Below are 22185 nucleotides of genomic sequence, written 5' to 3'. Positions count from 1 at the left end.
GAAACACAGACGACACACAACAAGAGGTGGCAATCTATTCATTAATTGCATTTAATCAATGAGCTCATTATCACTCATGCATTGTCCAACAGGTGTTGAAATAATGGGATTAAAAGGGGAGATCCCTTCAGAAAGACAGAAACAATAGCAAAGACAAAAAACACTTTTGGAATCTGCTTTTAGTCAACACATAAGGAAAGGGTGCACCGGTCCTGGAAATACTGCAATACCAGGTCAATGCGTGGAGTGGACAGAGCAAGCTCTATTTCCATCTCCCTGTTCTAAAAATCCATTTAATATATGGTCCCCAGATAGGGGACGTATCAGATATTAAACTGATAAGAACAGATACTACACTTGATCTTAGCCAAAAGTCCGAGAAGAGATAACCCGAACGGGCCGCGCGTTGCCCGAGCCTGCCCGATACTGCTGTTCAGCCCTTGCAGCGATTCAGCCTACTTCTAGGCAATTCCATGGGGCCCTGCAGGCTCACACACTCACAGCTACACGGGAGGTGAATAAAGGCCGGAGAGGAAGCCAGACAGGATTTGCTTCTTTTGCTTGCACCACAATGCAGTGCTGAAAGAGGAGGAATCTACATAAAAACGCCTTCCTGGCAACGCCCAAATGCCCTGCTGCCATGCAGATAAACACTGGCAGCGGCAGCAAGTGCATGCCCACAGCCACCCCTTGTTCCTTCACACCTTGTATCAGCTGTAATCCAGTCCAGTCCAGTGCTGCCTGCTGAGCAGCACTGACCAACACTGCCTGGGCCCAGGCTTTTATCTCTGAGGCCCCATTATGATGTCAGAAAGCTGGCTCTGGAATCCTGAGGGCTCCACTATGACACGTGCAAAGTTCCGTCTGAACTTTATATAAGACGGTGAGGCTCAGTCAGTCACTCAGTGTTGCCTGAGAGGGCAACACTGCAACAGCCGGCCGCCAGGCTGTCTTTTTTTTGCACAGCTAGTTGCCTCCAGGAGGCCACAAGAGGGAGACAAGGGACTGCAAAATGGAAAATAGGCATCCACCAACTTTACAGACAACTTCTCCTTGCTCCTACAACCTCCATCCTTGCACAGTTTGTTATTCTTCTAGGTAACATAGTAACAAATCCAAATTGCTGCTCTCTTTGTAGGCAAGCAAGGCTTTGTTGCAACTGCAATTCTTACTTCTTCTTGAAATGTAGGGACGACAGTACATTCCATCACATCCATCTAGTGTACACAGGTAGGTCCATTGTGGCGGGCAGGCGAGCGGGCGGGCTGCTTTATTGGCTGTTTGCTGTTCCCCTACTCCACTCCACTATTTGACTGTTGTGCTGCATCAATCAATCAATCAATCAATCAATCAATCAATCAATCAATCAATCAGTGGCTGGCTCAGGTGCAGCTCTTTAACTTACCTAAAAGGGAGGGCGGAGAGAAGACAAGGAAGGTGAATGAGGTGTTCCAATGTGAAATGCCGGAAACACAGAAACACAGACGACACACAACAAGAGGTGGCAATCTATTCATTAATTGCATTTAATCAATGAGCTCATTATCACTCATGCATTGTCCAACAGGTGTTGAAATAATGGGATTAAAAGGGGAGATCCCTTCAGAAAGACAGAAACAATAGCAAAGACAAAAAACACTTTTGGAATCTGCTTTTAGTCAACACATAAGGAAAGGGTGGACCGGTCCTGGAAATACTGCAATACCAGGTCAATGCGTGGAGTGGACAGAGCAAGCTCTATTTCCATCTCCCTGTTCTAAAAATCCATTTAATATATGGTCCCCAGATAGGGGACGTATCAGATATTAAACTGATAAGAACAGATACTACACTTGATCTTAGCCAAAAGGCCGAGAAGCGATAACCCGAACGGGCCGCGCGTTGCCCGAGCCTGCCCGATACTGCTGTTCAGCCCTTGCAGCGATTCAGCCTACTTCTAGGCAATTCCATGGGGCCCTGCAGGCTCACACACTCACAGCTACACGGGAGGTGAATAAAGGCCGGAGAGGAAGCCAGACAGGATTTGCTTCTTTTGCTTGCACCACAATGCAGTGCTGAAAGAGGAGGAATCTACATAAAAACGCCTTCCTGGCAACGCCCAAATGCCCTGCTGCCATGCAGATAAACACTGGCAGCGGCAGCAAGTGCATGCCCACAGCCACCCCTTGTTCCTTCACACCTTGTATCAGCTGTAATCCAGTCCAGTCCAGTGCTGCCTGCTGAGCAGCACTGACCAACACTGCCTGGGCCCAGGCTTTTATCTCTGAGGCCCCATTATGATGTCAGAAAGCTGGCTCTGGAATCCTGAGGGCTCCACTATGACACGTGCAAAGTTCCGTCTGAACTTTATATAAGACGGTGAGGCTCAGTCAGTCACTCAGTGTTGCCTGAGAGGGCAACACTGCAACAGCCGGCCGCCAGGCTGTCTTTTTTTTGCACAGCTAGTTGCCTCCAGGAGGCCACAAGAGGGAGACAAGGGACTGCAAAATGGAAAATAGGCATCCACCAACTTTACAGACAACTTCTCCTTGCTCCTACAACCTCCATCCTTGCACAGTTTGTTATTCTTCTAGGTAACATAGTAACAAATCCAAATTGCTGCTCTCTTTGTAGGCAAGCAAGGCTTTGTTGCAACTGCAATTCTTACTTCTTCTTGAAATGTAGGGATGACAGTACATTCCATCACATCCATCTAGTGTACACAGGTAGGTCCATTGTGGCGGGCAGGCGAGCGGGCGGGCTGCTTTATTGGCTGTTTGCTGTTCCCCTACTCCACTCCACTATTTGACTGTTGTGCTGCATCAATCAATCAATCAATCAATCAATCAATCAATCAATCAATCAATCAGTGGCTGGCTCAGGTGCAGCTCTTTAACTTACCTAAAAGGGAGGGCGGAGAGAAGACAAGGAAGGTGAATGAGGTGTTCCAATGTGAAATGCCGGAAACACAGAAACACAGACGACACACAACAAGAGGTGGCAATCTATTCATTAATTGCATTTAATCAATGAGCTCATTATCACTCATGCATTGTCCAACAGGTGTTGAAATAATGGGATTAAAAGGGGAGATCCCTTCAGAAAGACAGAAACAATAGCAAAGACAAAAAACACTTTTGGAATCTGCTTTTAGTCAACACATAAGGAAAGGGTGCACCGGTCCTGGAAATACTGCAATACCAGGTCAATGCGTGGAGTGGACAGAGCAAGCTCTATTTCCATCTCCCTGTTCTAAAAATCCATTTAATATATGGTCCCCAGATAGGGGACGTATCAGATATTAAACTGATAAGAACAGATACTACACTTGATCTTAGCCAAAAGGCCGAGAAGCGATAACCCGAACGGGCCGCGCGTTGCCCGAGCCTGCCCGATACTGCTGTTCAGCCCTTGCAGCGATTCAGCCTACTTCTAGGCAATTCCATGGGGCCCTGCAGGCTCACACACTCACAGCTACACGGGAGGTGAATAAAGGCCGGAGAGGAAGCCAGACAGGATTTGCTTCTTTTGCTTGCACCACAATGCAGTGCTGAAAGAGGAGGAATCTACATAAAAACGCCTTCCTGGCAACGCCCAAATGCCCTGCTGCCATGCAGATAAACACTGGCAGCGGCAGCAAGTGCATGCCCACAGCCACCCCTTGTTCCTTCACACCTTGTATCAGCTGTAATCCAGTCCAGTCCAGTGCTGCCTGCTGAGCAGCACTGACCAACACTGCCTGGGCCCAGGCTTTTATCTCTGAGGCCCCATTATGATGTCAGAAAGCTGGCTCTGGAATCCTGAGGGCTCCACTATGACACGTGCAAAGTTCCGTCTGAACTTTATATAAGACGGTGAGGCTCAGTCAGTCACTCAGTGTTGCCTGAGAGGGCAACACTGCAACAGCCGGCCGCCAGGCTGTCTTTTTTTTGCACAGCTAGTTGCCTCCAGGAGGCCACAAGAGGGAGACAAGGGACTGCAAAATGGAAAATAAGCATCCACCAACTTTACAGACAACTTCTCCTTGCTCCTACAACCTCCATCCTTGCACAGTTTGTTATTCTTCTAGGTAACATAGTAACAAATCCAAATTGCTGCTCTCTTTGTAGGCAAGCAAGGTTTTGTTGCAACTGCAATTCTTACTTCTTCTTGAAATGTAGGGACGACAGTACATTCCATCACATCCATCTAGTGTACACAGGTAGGTCCATTGTGGCGGGCAGGCGAGCGGGCGGGCTGCTTTATTGGCTGTTTGCTGTTCCCCTACTCCACTCCACTATTTGACTGTTGTGCTGCATCAATCAATCAATCAATCAATCAATCAATCAATCAATCAATCAATCAATCAATCAATCAGTGGCTGGCTCAGGTGCAGCTCTTTAACTTACCTAAAAGGGAGGGCGGAGAGAAGACAAGGAAGGTGAATGAGGTGTTCCAATGTGAAATGCCGGAAACACAGAAACACAGACGACACACAACAAGAGGTGGCAATCTATTCATTAATTGCATTTAATCAATGAGCTCATTATCACTCATGCATTGTCCAACAGGTGTTGAAATAATGGGATTAAAAGGGGAGATCCCTTCAGAAAGACAGAAACAATAGCAAAGACAAAAAACACTTTTGGAATCTGCTTTTAGTCAACACATAAGGAAAGGGTGCACCGGTCCTGGAAATACTGCAATACCAGGTCAATGCGTGGAGTGGACAGAGCAAGCTCTATTTCCATCTCCCTGTTCTAAAAATCCATTTAATATATGGTCCCCAGATAGGGGACGTATCAGATATTAAACTGATAAGAACAGATACTACACTTGATCTTAGCCAAAAGGCCGAGAAGCGATAACCCGAACGGGCCGCGCGTTGCCCGAGCCTGCCCGATACTGCTGTTCAGCCCTTGCAGCGATTCAGCCTACTTCTAGGCAATTCCATGGGGCCCTGCAGGCTCACACACTCACAGCTACACGGGAGGTGAATAAAGGCCGGAGAGGAAGCCAGACAGGATTTGCTTCTTTTGCTTGCACCACAATGCAGTGCTGAAAGAGGAGGAATCTACATAAAAACGCCTTCCTGGCAACGCCCAAATGCCCTGCTGCCATGCAGATAAACACTGGCAGCGGCAGCAAGTGCATGCCCACAGCCACCCCTTGTTCCTTCACACCTTGTATCAGCTGTAATCCAGTCCAGTCCAGTGCTGCCTGCTGAGCAGCACTGACCAACACTGCCTGGGCCCAGGCTTTTATCTCTGAGGCCCCATTATGATGTCAGAAAGCTGGCTCTGGAATCCTGAGGGCTCCACTATGACACGTGCAAAGTTCCGTCTGAACTTTATATAAGACGGTGAGGCTCAGTCAGTCACTCAGTGTTGCCTGAGAGGGCAACACTGCAACAGCCGGCCGCCAGGCTGTCTTTTTTTTGCACAGCTAGTTGCCTCCAGGAGGCCACAAGAGGGAGACAAGGGACTGCAAAATGGAAAATAGGCATCCACCAACTTTACAGACAACTTCTCCTTGCTCCTACAACCTCCATCCTTGCACAGTTTGTTATTCTTCTAGGTAACATAGTAACAAATCCAAATTGCTGCTCTCTTTGTAGGCAAGCAAGGCTTTGTTGCAACTGCAATTCTTACTTCTTCTTGAAATGTAGGGACGACAGTACATTCCATCACATCCATCTAGTGTACACAGGTAGGTCCATTGTGGCGGGCAGGCGAGCGGGCGGGCTGCTTTATTGGCTGTTTGCTGTTCCCCTACTCCACTCCACTATTTGACTGTTGTGCTGCATCAATCAATCAATCAATCAATCAATCAATCAATCAATCAATCAATCAATCAATCAATCAATCAGTGGCTGGCTCAGGTGCAGCTCTTTAACTTACCTAAAAGGGAGGGCGGAGAGAAGACAAGGAAGGTGAATGAGGTGTTCCAATGTGAAATGCCGGAAACACAGAAACACAGACGACACACAACAAGAGGTGGCAATCTATTCATTAATTGCATTTAATCAATGAGCTCATTATCACTCATGCATTGTCCAACAGGTGTTGAAATAATGGGATTAAAAGGGGAGATCCCTTCAGAAAGACAGAAACAATAGCAAAGACAAAAAACACTTTTGGAATCTGCTTTTAGTCAACACATAAGGAAAGGGTGCACCGGTCCTGGAAATACTGCAATACCAGGTCAATGCGTGGAGTGGACAGAGCAAGCTCTATTTCCATCTCCCTGTTCTAAAAATCCATTTAATATATGGTCCCCAGATAGGGGACGTATCAGATATTAAACTGATAAGAACAGATACTACACTTGATCTTAGCCAAAAGGCCGAGAAGCGATAACCCGAACGGGCCGCGCGTTGCCCGAGCCTGCCCGATACTGCTGTTCAGCCCTTGCAGCGATTCAGCCTACTTCTAGGCAATTCCATGGGGCCCTGCAGGCTCACACACTCACAGCTACACGGGAGGTGAATAAAGGCCGGAGAGGAAGCCAGACAGGATTTGCTTCTTTTGCTTGCACCACAATGCAGTGCTGAAAGAGGAGGAATCTACATAAAAACGCCTTCCTGGCAACGCCCAAATGCCCTGCTGCCATGCAGATAAACACTGGCAGCGGCAGCAAGTGCATGCCCACAGCCACCCCTTGTTCCTTCACACCTTGTATCAGCTGTAATCCAGTCCAGTCCAGTGCTGCCTGCTGAGCAGCACTGACCAACACTGCCTGGGCCCAGGCTTTTATCTCTGAGGCCCCATTATGATGTCAGAAAGCTGGCTCTGGAATCCTGAGGGCTCCACTATGACACGTGCAAAGTTCCGTCTGAACTTTATATAAGACGGTGAGGCTCAGTCAGTCACTCAGTGTTGCCTGAGAGGGCAACACTGCAACAGCCGGCCGCCAGGCTGTCTTTTTTTTGCACAGCTAGTTGCCTCCAGGAGGCCACAAGAGGGAGACAAGGGACTGCAAAATGGAAAATAGGCATCCACCAACTTTACAGACAACTTCTCCTTGCTCCTACAACCTCCATCCTTGCACAGTTTGTTATTCTTCTAGGTAACATAGTAACAAATCCAAATTGCTGCTCTCTTTGTAGGCAAGCAAGGCTTTGTTGCAACTGCAATTCTTACTTCTTCTTGAAATGTAGGGACGACAGTACATTCCATCACATCCATCTAGTGTACACAGGTAGGTCCATTGTGGCGGGCAGGCGAGCGGGCGGGCTGCTTTATTGGCTGTTTGCTGTTCCCCTACTCCACTCCACTATTTGACTGTTGTGCTGCATCAATCAATCAATCAATCAATCAATCAATCAATCAATCAATCAATCAATCAATCAATCAATCAATCAATCAATCAGTGGCTGGCTCAGGTGCAGCTCTTTAACTTACCTAAAAGGGAGGGCGGAGAGAAGACAAGGAAGGTGAATGAGGTGTTCCAATGTGAAATGCCGGAAACACAGAAACACAGACGACACACAACAAGAGGTGGCAATCTATTCATTAATTGCATTTAATCAATGAGCTCATTATCACTCATGCATTGTCCAACAGGTGTTGAAATAATGGGATTAAAAGGGGAGATCCCTTCAGAAAGACAGAAACAATAGCAAAGACAAAAAACACTTTTGGAATCTGCTTTTAGTCAACACATAAGGAAAGGGTGCACCGGTCCTGGAAATACTGCAATACCAGGTCAATGCGTGGAGTGGACAGAGCAAGCTCTATTTCCATCTCCCTGTTCTAAAAATCCATTTAATATATGGTCCCCAGATAGGGGACGTATCAGATATTAAACTGATAAGAACAGATACTACACTTGATCTTAGCCAAAAGGCCGAGAAGCGATAACCCGAACGGGCCGCGCGTTGCCCGAGCCTGCCCGATACTGCTGTTCAGCCCTTGCAGCGATTCAGCCTACTTCTAGGCAATTCCATGGGGCCCTGCAGGCTCACACACTCACAGCTACACGGGAGGTGAATAAAGGCCGGAGAGGAAGCCAGACAGGATTTGCTTCTTTTGCTTGCACCACAATGCAGTGCTGAAAGAGGAGGAATCTACATAAAAACGCCTTCCTGGCAACGCCCAAATGCCCTGCTGCCATGCAGATAAACACTGGCAGCGGCAGCAAGTGCATGCCCACAGCCACCCCTTGTTCCTTCACACCTTGTATCAGCTGTAATCCAGTCCAGTCCAGTGCTGCCTGCTGAGCAGCACTGACCAACACTGCCTGGGCCCAGGCTTTTATCTCTGAGGCCCCATTATGATGTCAGAAAGCTGGCTCTGGAATCCTGAGGGCTCCACTATGACACGTGCAAAGTTCCGTCTGAACTTTATATAAGACGGTGAGGCTCAGTCAGTCACTCAGTGTTGCCTGAGAGGGCAACACTGCAACAGCCGGCCGCCAGGCTGTCTTTTTTTTGCACAGCTAGTTGCCTCCAGGAGGCCACAAGAGGGAGACAAGGGACTGCAAAATGGAAAATAGGCATCCACCAACTTTACAGACAACTTCTCCTTGCTCCTACAACCTCCATCCTTGCACAGTTTGTTATTCTTCTAGGTAACATAGTAACAAATCCAAATTGCTGCTCTCTTTGTAGGCAAGCAAGGCTTTGTTGCAACGGCAATTCTTACTTCTTCTTGAAATGTAGGGACGACAGTACATTCCATCACATCCATCTAGTGTACACAGGTAGGTCCATTGTGGCGGGCAGGCGAGCGGGCGGGCTGCTTTATTGGCTGTTTGCTGTTCCCCTACTCCACACCACTATTTGACTGTTGTGCTGCATCAATCAATCAATCAATCAATCAATCAATCAATCAATCAATCAGTGGCTGGCTCAGGTGCAGCTCTTTAACTTACCTAAAAGGGAGGGCGGAGAGAAGACAAGGAAGGTGAATGAGGTGTTCCAATGTGAAATGCCGGAAACACAGAAACACAGACGACACACAACAAGAGGTGGCAATCTATTCATTAATTGCATTTAATCAATGAGCTCATTATCACTCATGCATTGTCCAACAGGTGTTGAAATAATGGGATTAAAAGGGGAGATCCCTTCAGAAAGACAGAAACAATAGCAAAGACAAAAAACACTTTTGGAATCTGCTTTTAGTCAACACATAAGGAAAGGGTGCACCGGTCCTGGAAATACTGCAATACCAGGTCAATGCGTGGAGTGGACAGAGCAAGCTCTATTTCCATCTCCCTGTTCTAAAAATCCATTTAATATATGGTCCCCAGATAGGGGACGTATCAGATATTAAACTGATAAGAACAGATACTACACTTGATCTTAGCCAAAAGGCCGAGAAGCGATAACCCGAACGGGCCGCGCGTTGCCCGAGCCTGCCCGATACTGCTGTTCAGCCCTTGCAGCGATTCAGCCTACTTCTAGGCAATTCCATGGGGCCCTGCAGGCTCACACACTCACAGCTACACGGGAGGTGAATAAAGGCCGGAGAGGAAGCCAGACAGGATTTGCTTCTTTTGCTTGCACCACAATGCAGTGCTGAAAGAGGAGGAATCTACATAAAAACGCCTTCCTGGCAACGCCCAAATGCCCTGCTGCCATGCAGATAAACACTGGCAGCGGCAGCAAGTGCATGCCCACAGCCACCCCTTGTTCCTTCACACCTTGTATCAGCTGTAATCCAGTCCAGTCCAGTGCTGCCTGCTGAGCAGCACTGACCAACACTGCCTGGGCCCAGGCTTTTATCTCTGAGGCCCCATTATGATGTCAGAAAGCTGGCTCTGGAATCCTGAGGGCTCCACTATGACACGTGCAAAGTTCCGTCTGAACTTTATATAAGACGGTGAGGCTCAGTCAGTCACTCAGTGTTGCCTGAGAGGGCAACACTGCAACAGCCGGCCGCCAGGCTGTCTTTTTTTTGCACAGCTAGTTGCCTCCAGGAGGCCACAAGAGGGAGACAAGGGACTGCAAAATGGAAAATAGGCATCCACCAACTTTACAGACAACTTCTCCTTGCTCCTACAACCTCCATCCTTGCACAGTTTGTTATTCTTCTAGGTAACATAGTAACAAATCCAAATTGCTGCTCTCTTTGTAGGCAAGCAAGGCTTTGTTGCAACTGCAATTCTTACTTCTTCTTGAAATGTAGGGACGACAGTACATTCCATCACATCCATCTAGTGTACACAGGTAGGTCCATTGTGGCGGGCAGGCGAGCGGGCGGGCTGCTTTATTGGCTGTTTGCTGTTCCCCTACTCCACTCCACTATTTGACTGTTGTGCTGCATCAATCAATCAATCAATCAATCAATCAATCAATCAATCAATCAATCAGTGGCTGGCTCAGGTGCAGCTCTTTAACTTACCTAAAAGGGAGGGCGGAGAGAAGACAAGGAAGGTGAATGAGGTGTTCCAATGTGAAATGCCGGAAACACAGAAACACAGACGACACACAACAAGAGGTGGCAATCTATTCATTAATTGCATTTAATCAATGAGCTCATTATCACTCATGCATTGTCCAACAGGTGTTGAAATAATGGGATTAAAAGGGGAGATCCCTTCAGAAAGACAGAAACAATAGCAAAGACAAAAAACACTTTTGGAATCTGCTTTTAGTCAACACATAAGGAAAGGGTGCACCGGTCCTGGAAATACTGCAATACCAGGTCAATGCGTGGAGTGGACAGAGCAAGCTCTATTTCCATCTCCCTGTTCTAAAAATCCATTTAATATATGGTCCCCAGATAGGGGACGTATCAGATATTAAACTGATAAGAACAGATACTACACTTGATCTTAGCCAAAAGGCCGAGAAGCGATAACCCGAACGGGCCGCGCGTTGCCCGAGCCTGCCCGATACTGCTGTTCAGCCCTTGCAGCGATTCAGCCTACTTCTAGGCAATTCCATGGGGCCCTGCAGGCTCACACACTCACAGCTACACGGGAGGTGAATAAAGGCCGGAGAGGAAGCCAGACAGGATTTGCTTCTTTTGCTTGCACCACAATGCAGTGCTGAAAGAGGAGGAATCTACATAAAAACGCCTTCCTGGCAACGCCCAAATGCCCTGCTGCCATGCAGATAAACACTGGCAGCGGCAGCAAGTGCATGCCCACAGCCACCCCTTGTTCCTTCACACCTTGTATCAGCTGTAATCCAGTCCAGTCCAGTGCTGCCTGCTGAGCAGCACTGACCAACACTGCCTGGGCCCAGGCTTTTATCTCTGAGGCCCCATTATGATGTCAGAAAGCTGGCTCTGGAATCCTGAGGGCTCCACTATGACACGTGCAAAGTTCCGTCTGAACTTTATATAAGACGGTGAGGCTCAGTCAGTCACTCAGTGTTGCCTGAGAGGGCAACACTGCAACAGCCGGCCGCCAGGCTGTCTTTTTTTTGCACAGCTAGTTGCCTCCAGGAGGCCACAAGAGGGAGACAAGGGACTGCAAAATGGAAAATAGGCATCCACCAACTTTACAGACAACTTCTCCTTGCTCCTACAACCTCCATCCTTGCACAGTTTGTTATTCTTCTAGGTAACATAGTAACAAATCCAAATTGCTGCTCTCTTTGTAGGCAAGCAAGGCTTTGTTGCAACTGCAATTCTTACTTCTTCTTGAAATGTAGGGACGACAGTACATTCCATCACATCCATCTAGTGTACACAGGTAGGTCCATTGTGGCGGGCAGGCGAGCGGGCGGGCTGCTTTATTGGCTGTTTGCTGTTCCCCTACTCCACTCCACTATTTGACTGTTGTGCTGCATCAATCAATCAATCAATCAATCAATCAATCAATCAATCAATCAATCAATCAATCAATCAGTGGCTGGCTCAGGTGCAGCTCTTTAACTTACCTAAAAGGGAGGGCGGAGAGAAGACAAGGAAGGTGAATGAGGTGTTCCAATGTGAAATGCCGGAAACACAGAAACACAGACGACACACAACAAGAGGTGGCAATCTATTCATTAATTGCATTTAATCAATGAGCTCATTATCACTCATGCATTGTCCAACAGGTGTTGAAATAATGGGATTAAAAGGGGAGATCCCTTCAGAAAGACAGAAACAATAGCAAAGACAAAAAACACTTTTGGAATCTGCTTTTAGTCAACACATAAGGAAAGGGTGCACCGGTCCTGGAAATACTGCAATACCAGGTCAATGCGTGGAGTGGACAGAGCAAGCTCTATTTCCATCTCCCTGTTCTAAAAATCCATTTAATATATGGTCCCCAGATAGGGGACGTATCAGATATTAAACTGATAAGAACAGATACTACACTTGATCTTAGCCAAAAGGCCGAGAAGCGATAACCCGAACGGGCCGCGCGTTGCCCGAGCCTGCCCGATACTGCTGTTCAGCCCTTGCAGCGATTCAGCCTACTTCTAGGCAATTCCATGGGGCCCTGCAGGCTCACACACTCACAGCTACACGGGAGGTGAATAAAGGCCGGAGAGGAAGCCAGACAGGATTTGCTTCTTTTGCTTGCACCACAATGCAGTGCTGAAAGAGGAGGAATCTACATAAAAACGCCTTCCTGGCAACGCCCAAATGCCCTGCTGCCATGCAGATAAACACTGGCAGCGGCAGCAAGTGCATGCCCACAGCCACCCCTTGTTCCTTCACACCTTGTATCAGCTGTAATCCAGTCCAGTCCAGTGCTGCCTGCTGAGCAGCACTGACCAACACTGCCTGGGCCCAGGCTTTTATCTCTGAGGCCCCATTATGATGTCAGAAAGCTGGCTCTGGAATCCTGAGGGCTCCACTATGACACGTGCAAAGTTCCGTCTGAACTTTATATAAGACGGTGAGGCTCAGTCAGTCACTCAGTGTTGCCTGAGAGGGCAACACTGCAACAGCCGGCCGCCAGGCTGTCTTTTTTTTGCACAGCTAGTTGCCTCCAGGAGGCCTCAAGAGGGAGACAAGGGACTGCAAAATGGAAAATAGGCATCCACCAACTTTACAGACAACTTCTCCTTGCTCCTACAACCTCCATCCTTGCACAGTTTGTTATTCTTCTAGGTAACATAGTAACAAATCCAAATTGCTGCTCTCTTTGTAGGCAAGCAAGGCTTTGTTGCAACTGCAATTCTTACTTCTTCTTGAAATGTAGGGACGACAGTACATTCCATCACATCCATCTAGTGTACACAGGTAGGTCCATTGTGGCGGGCAGGCGAGCGGGCGGGCTGCTTTATTGGCTGTTTGCTGTTCCCCTACTCCACTCCACTATTTGACTGTTGTGCTGCATCAATCAATCAATCAATCAATCAATCAATCAATCAATCAATCAATCAATCAGTGGCTGGCTCAGGTGCAGCTCTTTAACTTACCTAAAAGGGAGGGCGGAGAGAAGACAAGGAAGGTGAATGAGGTGTTCCAATGTGAAATGCCGGAAACACAGAAACACAGACGACACACAACAAGAGGTGGCAATCTATTCATTAATTGCATTTAATCAATGAGCTCATTATCACTCATGCATTGTCCAACAGGTGTTGAAATAATGGGATTAAAAGGGGAGATCCCTTCAGAAAGACAGAAACAATAGCAAAGACAAAAAACACTTTTGGAATCTGCTTTTAGTCAACACATAAGGAAAGGGTGCACCGGTCCTGGAAATACTGCAATACCAGGTCAATGCGTGGAGTGGACAGAGCAAGCTCTATTTCCATCTCCCTGTTCTAAAAATCCATTTAATATATGGTCCCCAGATAGGGGACGTATCAGATATTAAACTGATAAGAACAGATACTACACTTGATCTTAGCCAAAAGGCCGAGAAGCGATAACCCGAACGGGCCGCGCGTTGCCCGAGCCTGCCCGATACTGCTGTTCAGCCCTTGCAGCGATTCAGCCTACTTCTAGGCAATTCCATGGGGCCCTGCAGGCTCACACACTCACAGCTACACGGGAGGTGAATAAAGGCCGGAGAGGAAGCCAGACAGGATTTGCTTCTTTTGCTTGCACCACAATGCAGTGCTGAAAGAGGAGGAATCTACATAAAAACGCCTTCCTGGCAACGCCCAAATGCCCTGCTGCCATGCAGATAAACACTGGCAGCGGCAGCAAGTGCATGCCCACAGCCACCCCTTGTTCCTTCACACCTTGTATCAGCTGTAATCCAGTCCAGTCCAGTGCTGCCTGCTGAGCAGCACTGACCAACACTGCCTGGGCCCAGGCTTTTATCTCTGAGGCCCCATTATGATGTCAGAAAGCTGGCTCTGGAATCCTGAGGGCTCCACTATGACACGTGCAAAGTTCCGTCTGAACTTTATATAAGACGGTGAGGCTCAGTCAGTCACTCAGTGTTGCCTGAGAGGGCAACACTGCAACAGCCGGCCGCCAGGCTGTCTTTTTTTTGCACAGCTAGTTGCCTCCAGGAGGCCACAAGAGGGAGACAAGGGACTGCAAAATGGAAAATAGGCATCCACCAACTTTACAGACAACTTCTCCTTGCTCCTACAACCTCCATCCTTGCACAGTTTGTTATTCTTCTAGGTAACATAGTAACAAATCCAAATTGCTGCTCTCTTTGTAGGCAAGCAAGGCTTTGTTGCAACTGCAATTCTTACTTCTTCTTGAAATGTAGGGACGACAGTACATTCCATCACATCCATCTAGTGTACACAGGTAGGTCCATTGTGGCGGGCAGGCGAGCGGGCGGGCTGCTTTATTGGCTGTTTGCTGTTCCCCTACTCCACTCCACTATTTGACTGTTGTGCTGCATCAATCAATCAATCAATCAATCAATCAATCAATCAATCAATCAATCAATCAATCAATCAATCAATCAATCAGTGGCTGGCTCAGGTGCAGCTCTTTAACTTACCTAAAAGGGAGGGCGGAGAGAAGACAAGGAAGGTGAATGAGGTGTTCCAATGTGAAATGCCGGAAACACAGAAACACAGACGACACACAACAAGAGGTGGCAATCTATTCATTAATTGCATTTAATCAATGAGCTCATTATCACTCATGCATTGTCCAACAGGTGTTGAAATAATGGGATTAAAAGGGGAGATCCCTTCAGAAAGACAGAAACAATAGCAAAGACAAAAAACACTTTTGGAATCTGCTTTTAGTCAACACATAAGGAAAGGGTGCACCGGTCCTGGAAATACTGCAATACCAGGTCAATGCGTGGAGTGGACAGAGCAAGCTCTATTTCCATCTCCCTGTTCTAAAAATCCATTTAATATATGGTCCCCAGATAGGGGACGTATCAGATATTAAACTGATAAGAACAGATACTACACTTGATCTTAGCCAAAAGGCCGAGAAGCGATAACCCGAACGGGCCGCGCGTTGCCCGAGCCTGCCCGATACTGCTGTTCAGCCCTTGCAGCGATTCAGCCTACTTCTAGGCAATTCCATGGGGCCCTGCAGGCTCACACACTCACAGCTACACGGGAGGTGAATAAAGGCCGGAGAGGAAGCCAGACAGGATTTGCTTCTTTTGCTTGCACCACAATGCAGTGCTGAAAGAGGAGGAATCTACATAAAAACGCCTTCCTGGCAACGCCCAAATGCCCTGCTGCCATGCAGATAAACACTGGCAGCGGCAGCAAGTGCATGCCCACAGCCACCCCTTGTTCCTTCACACCTTGTATCAGCTGTAATCCAGTCCAGTCCAGTGCTGCCTGCTGAGCAGCACTGACCAACACTGCCTGGGCCCAGGCTTTTATCTCTGAGGCCCCATTATGATGTCAGAAAGCTGGCTCTGGAATCCTGAGGGCTCCACTATGACACGTGCAAAGTTCCGTCTGAACTTTATATAAGACGGTGAGGCTCAGTCAGTCACTCAGTGTTGCCTGAGAGGGCAACACTGCAACAGCCGGCCGCCAGGCTGTCTTTTTTTTGCACAGCTAGTTGCCTCCAGGAGGCCACAAGAGGGAGACAAGGGACTGCAAAATGGAAAATAGGCATCCACCAACTTTACAGACAACTTCTCCTTGCTCCTACAACCTCCATCCTTGCACAGTTTGTTATTCTTCTAGGTAACATAGTAACAAATCCAAATTGCTGCTCTCTTTGTAGGCAAGCAAGGCTTTGTTGCAACTGCAATTCTTACTTCTTCTTGAAATGTAGGGACGACAGTACATTCCATCACATCCATCTAGTGTACACAGGTAGGTCCATTGTGGCGGGCAGGCGAGCGGGCGGGCTGCTTTATTGGCTGTTTGCTGTTCCCCTACTCCACTCCACTATTTGACTGTTGTGCTGCATCAATCAATCAATCAATCAATCAATCAATCAATCAATCAGTGGCTGGCTCAGGTGCAGCTCTTTAACTTACCTAAAAGGGAGGGCGGAGAGAAGACAAGGAAGGTGAATGAGGTGTTCCAATGTGAAATGCCGGAAACACAGAAACACAGACGACACACAACAAGAGGTGGCAATCTATTCATTAATTGCATTTAATCAATGAGCTCATTATCACTCATGCATTGTCCAACAGGTGTTGAAATAATGGGATTAAAAGGGGAGATCCCTTCAGAAAGACAGAAACAATAGCAAAGACAAAAAACACTTTTGGAATCTGCTTTTAGTCAACACATAAGGAAAGGGTGCACCGGTCCTGGAAATACTGCAATACCAGGTCAATGCGTGGAGTGGACAGAGCAAGCTCTATTTCCATCTCCCTGTTCTAAAAATCCATTTAATATATGGTCCCCAGATAGGGGACGTATCAGATATTAAACTGATAAGAACAGATACTACACTTGATCTTAGCCAAAAGGCCGAGAAGCGATAACCCGAACGGGCCGCGCGTTGCCCGAGCCTGCCCGATACTGCTGTTCAGCCCTTGCAGCGATTCAGCCTACTTCTAGGCAATTCCATGGGGCCCTGCAGGCTCACACACTCACAGCTACACGGGAGGTGAATAAAGGCCGGAGAGGAAGCCAGACAGGATTTGCTTCTTTTGCTTGCACCACAATGCAGTGCTGAAAGAGGAGGAATCTACATAAAAACGCCTTCCTGGCAACGCCCAAATGCCCTGCTGCCATGCAGATAAACACTGGCAGCGGCAGCAAGTGCATGCCCACAGCCACCCCTTGTTCCTTCACACCTTGTATCAGCTGTACTCCAGTCCAGTCCAGTGCTGCCTGCTGAGCAGCACTGACCAACACTGCCTGGGCCCAGGCTTTTATCTCTGAGGCCCCATTATGATGTCAGAAAGCTGGCTCTGGAATCCTGAGGGCTCCACTATGACACGTGCAAAGTTCCGTCTGAACTTTATATAAGACGGTGAGGCTCAGTCAGTCACTCAGTGTTGCCTGAGAGGGCAACACTGCAACAGCCGGCCGCCAGGCTGTCTTTTTTTTGCACAGCTAGTTGCCTCCAGGAGGCCACAAGAGGGAGACAAGGGACTGCAAAATGGAAAATAGGCATCCACCAACTTTACAGACAACTTCTCCTTGCTCCTACAACCTCCATCCTTGCACAGTTTGTTATTCTTCTAGGTAACATAGTAACAAATCCAAATTGCTGCTCTCTTTGTAGGCAAGCAAGGCTTTGTTGCAACTGCAATTCTTACTTCTTCTTGAAATGTAGGGACGACAGTACATTCCATCACATCCATCTAGTGTACACAGGTAGGTCCATTGTGGCGGGCAGGCGAGCGGGCGGGCTGCTTTATTGGCTGTTTGCTGTTCCCCTACTCCACTCCACTATTTGACTGTTGTGCTGCATCAATCAATCAATCAATCAATCAATCAATCAATCAATCAATCAATCAATCAATCAATCAATCAATCAATCAGTGGCTGGCTCAGGTGCAGCTCTTTAACTTACCTAAAAGGGAGGGCGGAGAGAAGACAAGGAAGGTGAATGAGGTGTTCCAATGTGAAATGCCGGAAACACAGAAACACAGACGACACACAACAAGAGGTGGCAATCTATTCATTAATTGCATTTAATCAATGAGCTCATTATCACTCATGCATTGTCCAACAGGTGTTGAAATAATGGGATTAAAAGGGGAGATCCCTTCAGAAAGACAGAAACAATAGCAAAGACAAAAAACACTTTTGGAATCTGCTTTTTGTCAACACATAAGGAAAGGGTGCACCGGTCCTGGAAATACTGCAATACCAGGTCAATGCGTGGAGTGGACAGAGCAAGCTCTATTTCCATCTCCCTGTTCTAAAAATCCATTTAATATATGGTCCCCAGATAGGGGACGTATCAGATATTAAACTGATAAGAACAGATACTACACTTGATCTTAGCCAAAAGGCCGAGAAGCGATAACCCGAACGGGCCGCGCGTTGCCCGAGCCTGCCCGATACTGCTGTTCAGCCCTTGCAGCGATTCAGCCTACTTCTAGGCAATTCCATGGGGCCCTGCAGGCTCACACACTCACAGCTACACGGGAGGTGAATAAAGGCCGGAGAGGAAGCCAGACAGGATTTGCTTCTTTTGCTTGCACCACAATGCAGTGCTGAAAGAGGAGGAATCTACATAAAAACGCCTTCCTGGCAACGCCCAAATGCCCTGCTGCCATGCAGATAAACACTGGCAGCGGCAGCAAGTGCATGCCCACAGCCACCCCTTGTTCCTTCACACCTTGTATCAGCTGTACTCCAGTCCAGTCCAGTGCTGCCTGCTGAGCAGCACTGACCAACACTGCCTGGGCCCAGGCTTTTATCTCTGAGGCCCCATTATGATGTCAGAAAGCTGGCTCTGGAATCCTGAGGGCTCCACTATGACACGTGCAAAGTTCCGTCTGAACTTTATATAAGACGGTGAGGCTCAGTCAGTCACTCAGTGTTGCCTGAGAGGGCAACACTGCAACAGCCGGCCGCCAGGCTGTCTTTTTTTTGCACAGCTAGTTGCCTCCAGGAGGCCACAAGAGGGAGACAAGGGACTGCAAAATGGAAAATAGGCATCCACCAACTTTACAGACAACTTCTCCTTGCTCCTACAACCTCCATCCTTGCACAGTTTGTTATTCTTCTAGGTAACATAGTAACAAATCCAAATTGCTGCTCTCTTTGTAGGCAAGCAAGGCTTTGTTGCAACTGCAATTCTTACTTCTTCTTGAAATGTAGGGACGACAGTACATTCCATCACATCCATCTAGTGTACACAGGTAGGTCCATTGTGGCGGGCAGGCGAGCGGGCGGGCTGCTTTATTGGCTGTTTGCTGTTCCCCTACTCCACTCCACTATTTGACTGTTGTGCTGCATCAATCAATCAATCAATCAATCAATCAATCAATCAATCAATCAATCAATCAATCAATCAATCAGTGGCTGGCTCAGGTGCAGCTCTTTAACTTACCTAAAAGGGAGGGCGGAGAGAAGACAAGGAAGGTGAATGAGGTGTTCCAATGTGAAATGCCGGAAACACAGAAACACAGACGACACACAACAAGAGGTGGCAATCTATTCATTAATTGCATTTAATCAATGAGCTCATTATCACTCATGCATTGCCCAACAGGTGTTGAAATAATGGGGAGATCCCTTCAGAAAGACAGAAACAATAGCAAAGACAAAAAACACTTTTGGAATCTGCTTTTAGTCAACACATAAGGAAAGGGTGCACCGGTCCTGGAAATACTGCAATACCAGGTCAATGCGTGGAGTGGACAGAGCAAGCTCTATTTCCATCTCCCTGTTCTAAAAATCCATTTAATATATGGTCCCCAGATAGGGGACGTATCAGATATTAAACTGATAAGAACAGATACTACACTTGATCTTAGCCAAAAGGCCGAGAAGCGATAACCCGAACGGGCCGCGCGTTGCCCGAGCCTGCCCGATACTGCTGTTCAGCCCTTGCAGCGATTCAGCCTACTTCTAGGCAATTCCATGGGGCCCTGCAGGCTCACACACTCACAGCTACACGGGAGGTGAATAAAGGCCGGAGAGGAAGCCAGACAGGATTTGCTTCTTTTGCTTGCACCACAATGCAGTGCTGAAAGAGGAGGAATCTACATAAAAACGCCTTCCTGGCAACGCCCAAATGCCCTGCTGCCATGCAGATAAACACTGGCAGCGGCAGCAAGTGCATGCCCACAGCCACCCCTTGTTCCTTCACACCTTGTATCAGCTGTAATCCAGTCCAGTCCAGTGCTGCCTGCTGAGCAGCACTGACCAACACTGCCTGGGCCCAGGCTTTTATCTCTGAGGCCCCATTATGATGTCAGAAAGCTGGCTCTGGAATCCTGAGGGCTCCACTATGACACGTGCAAAGTTCCGTCTGAACTTTATATAAGACGGTGAGGCTCAGTCAGTCACTCAGTGTTGCCTGAGAGGGCAACACTGCAACAGCCGGCCGCCAGGCTGTCTTTTTTTTGCACAGCTAGTTGCCTCCAGGAGGCCACAAGAGGGAGACAAGGGACTGCAAAATGGAAAATAGGCATCCACCAACTTTACAGACAACTTCTCCTTGCTCCTACAACCTCCATCCTTGCACAGTTTGTTATTCTTCTAGGTAACATAGTAACAAATCCAAATTGCTGCTCTCTTTGTAGGCAAGCAAGGCTTTGTTGCAACTGCAATTCTTACTTCTTCTTGAAATGTAGGGACGACAGTACATTCCATCACATCCATCTAGTGTACACAGGTAGGTCCATTGTGGCGGGCAGGCGAGCGGGCGGGCTGCTTTATTGGCTGTTTGCTGTTCCCCTACTCCACTCCACTATTTGACTGTTGTGCTGCAATCAATCAATCAATCAATCAATCAATCAATCAATCAATCAATCAATCAATCAGTGGCTGGCTCAGGTGCAGCTCTTTAACTTACCTAAAAGGGAGGGCGGAGAGAAGACAAGGAAGGTGAATGAGGTGTTCCAATGTGAAATGCCGGAAACACAGAAACACAGACGACACACAACAAGAGGTGGCAATCTATTCATTAATTGCATTTAATCAATGAGCTCATTATCACTCATGCATTGTCCAACAGGTGTTGAAATAATGGGATTAAAAGGGGAGATCCCTTCAGAAAGACAGAAACAATAGCAAAGACAAAAAACACTTTTGGAATCTGCTTTTAGTCAACACATAAGGAAAGGGTGCACCGGTCCTGGAAATACTGCAATACCAGGTCAATGCGTGGAGTGGACAGAGCAAGCTCTATTTCCATCTCCCTGTTCTAAAAATCCATTTAATATATGGTCCCCAGATAGGGGACGTATCAGATATTAAACTGATAAGAACAGATACTACACTTGATCTTAGCCAAAAGGCCGAGAAGCGATAACCCGAACGGGCCGCGCGTTGCCCGAGCCTGCCCGATACTGCTGTTCAGCCCTTGCAGCGATTCAGCCTACTTCTAGGCAATTCCATGGGGCCCTGCAGGCTCACACACTCACAGCTACACGGGAGGTGAATAAAGGCCGGAGAGGAAGCCAGACAGGATTTGCTTCTTTTGCTTGCACCACAATGCAGTGCTGAAAGAGGAGGAATCTACATAAAAACGCCTTCCTGGCAACGCCCAAATGCCCTGCTGCCATGCAGATAAACACTGGCAGCGGCAGCAAGTGCATGCCCACAGCCACCCCTTGTTCCTTCACACCTTGTATCAGCTGTAATCCAGTCCAGTCCAGTGCTGCCTGCTGAGCAGCACTGACCAACACTGCCTGGGCCCAGGCTTTTATCTCTGAGGCCCCATTATGATGTCAGAAAGCTGGCTCTGGAATCCTGAGGGCTCCACTATGACACGTGCAAAGTTCCGTCTGAACTTTATATAAGACGGTGAGGCTCAGTCAGTCACTCAGTGTTGCCTGAGAGGGCAACACTGCAACAGCCGGCCGCCAGGCTGTCTTTTTTTTGCACAGCTAGTTGCCTCCAGGAGGCCACAAGAGGGAGACAAGGGACTGCAAAATGGAAAATAGGCATCCACCAACTTTACAGACAACTTCTCCTTGCTCCTACAACCTCCATCCTTGCACAGTTTGTTATTCTTCTAGGTAACATAGTAACAAATCCAAATTGCTGCTCTCTTTGTAGGCAAGCAAGGCTTTGTTGCAACTGCAATTCTTACTTCTTCTTGAAATGTAGGGACGACAGTACATTCCATCACATCCATCTAGTGTACACAGGTAGGTCCATTGTGGCGGGCAGGCGAGCGGGCGGGCTGCTTTATTGGCTGTTTGCTGTTCCCCTACTCCACTCCACTATTTGACTGTTGTGCTGCATCAATCAATCAATCAATCAATCAATCAATCAATCAATCAATCAATCAATCAGTGGCTGGCTCAGGTGCAGCTCTTTAACTTACCTAAAAG

General features: G+C 47.7%; 15 non-coding genes across 15 annotated transcripts; all 15 read right to left on the bottom strand.

The window, feature by feature from the left end:
• Positions 1 to 196: 196 nt before the first annotated feature.
• Positions 197 to 387, bottom strand: LOC142718264 (U2 spliceosomal RNA). Its single transcript, XR_012872397.1, has one exon. It is a non-coding gene; the product is annotated as a U2 spliceosomal RNA (small nuclear RNA).
• Positions 388 to 1671: 1284 nt separating this feature from the next.
• Positions 1672 to 1862, bottom strand: LOC142718262 (U2 spliceosomal RNA). The gene has a single exon (XR_012872395.1). It is a non-coding gene; the product is annotated as a U2 spliceosomal RNA (small nuclear RNA).
• Positions 1863 to 3146: 1284 nt separating this feature from the next.
• Positions 3147 to 3337, bottom strand: LOC142718294 (U2 spliceosomal RNA). Its single transcript, XR_012872425.1, has one exon. It is a non-coding gene; the product is annotated as a U2 spliceosomal RNA (small nuclear RNA).
• A 1296-nt stretch (positions 3338 to 4633) lies between these two features.
• On the bottom strand, positions 4634 to 4824 carry LOC142718293 (U2 spliceosomal RNA). Its single transcript, XR_012872424.1, has one exon. It is a non-coding gene; the product is annotated as a U2 spliceosomal RNA (small nuclear RNA).
• A 1300-nt stretch (positions 4825 to 6124) lies between these two features.
• Positions 6125 to 6315, bottom strand: LOC142718291 (U2 spliceosomal RNA). Its single transcript, XR_012872421.1, has one exon. It is a non-coding gene; the product is annotated as a U2 spliceosomal RNA (small nuclear RNA).
• Positions 6316 to 7627: 1312 nt separating this feature from the next.
• On the bottom strand, positions 7628 to 7818 carry LOC142718290 (U2 spliceosomal RNA). The gene has a single exon (XR_012872420.1). It is a non-coding gene; the product is annotated as a U2 spliceosomal RNA (small nuclear RNA).
• Positions 7819 to 9098: 1280 nt separating this feature from the next.
• On the bottom strand, positions 9099 to 9289 carry LOC142718289 (U2 spliceosomal RNA). The gene has a single exon (XR_012872419.1). It is a non-coding gene; the product is annotated as a U2 spliceosomal RNA (small nuclear RNA).
• Positions 9290 to 10573: 1284 nt separating this feature from the next.
• On the bottom strand, positions 10574 to 10764 carry LOC142718288 (U2 spliceosomal RNA). The gene has a single exon (XR_012872418.1). It is a non-coding gene; the product is annotated as a U2 spliceosomal RNA (small nuclear RNA).
• A 1296-nt stretch (positions 10765 to 12060) lies between these two features.
• Positions 12061 to 12251, bottom strand: LOC142718286 (U2 spliceosomal RNA). The gene has a single exon (XR_012872417.1). It is a non-coding gene; the product is annotated as a U2 spliceosomal RNA (small nuclear RNA).
• Positions 12252 to 13539: 1288 nt separating this feature from the next.
• Positions 13540 to 13730, bottom strand: LOC142718285 (U2 spliceosomal RNA). Its single transcript, XR_012872416.1, has one exon. It is a non-coding gene; the product is annotated as a U2 spliceosomal RNA (small nuclear RNA).
• A 1308-nt stretch (positions 13731 to 15038) lies between these two features.
• On the bottom strand, positions 15039 to 15229 carry LOC142718284 (U2 spliceosomal RNA). The gene has a single exon (XR_012872415.1). It is a non-coding gene; the product is annotated as a U2 spliceosomal RNA (small nuclear RNA).
• A 1276-nt stretch (positions 15230 to 16505) lies between these two features.
• LOC142718283 (U2 spliceosomal RNA) lies at positions 16506 to 16696 on the bottom strand. The gene has a single exon (XR_012872414.1). It is a non-coding gene; the product is annotated as a U2 spliceosomal RNA (small nuclear RNA).
• A 1308-nt stretch (positions 16697 to 18004) lies between these two features.
• Positions 18005 to 18195, bottom strand: LOC142718282 (U2 spliceosomal RNA). Its single transcript, XR_012872413.1, has one exon. It is a non-coding gene; the product is annotated as a U2 spliceosomal RNA (small nuclear RNA).
• A 1290-nt stretch (positions 18196 to 19485) lies between these two features.
• LOC142718281 (U2 spliceosomal RNA) lies at positions 19486 to 19676 on the bottom strand. Its single transcript, XR_012872412.1, has one exon. It is a non-coding gene; the product is annotated as a U2 spliceosomal RNA (small nuclear RNA).
• A 1289-nt stretch (positions 19677 to 20965) lies between these two features.
• On the bottom strand, positions 20966 to 21156 carry LOC142718279 (U2 spliceosomal RNA). The gene has a single exon (XR_012872409.1). It is a non-coding gene; the product is annotated as a U2 spliceosomal RNA (small nuclear RNA).
• Between the last annotated feature and the right edge of the window lie 1029 nt (positions 21157 to 22185).

Source organism: Rhinoderma darwinii, unplaced genomic scaffold (genome assembly GCF_050947455.1).
Source record: "Rhinoderma darwinii isolate aRhiDar2 unplaced genomic scaffold, aRhiDar2.hap1 Scaffold_461, whole genome shotgun sequence".
Lineage (NCBI taxonomy): Eukaryota > Metazoa > Chordata > Amphibia > Anura > Rhinodermatidae > Rhinoderma > Rhinoderma darwinii.
Note: the sequence above shows the minus strand (reverse complement) of the source record. Positions and strands in the feature narration are given on the sequence as shown.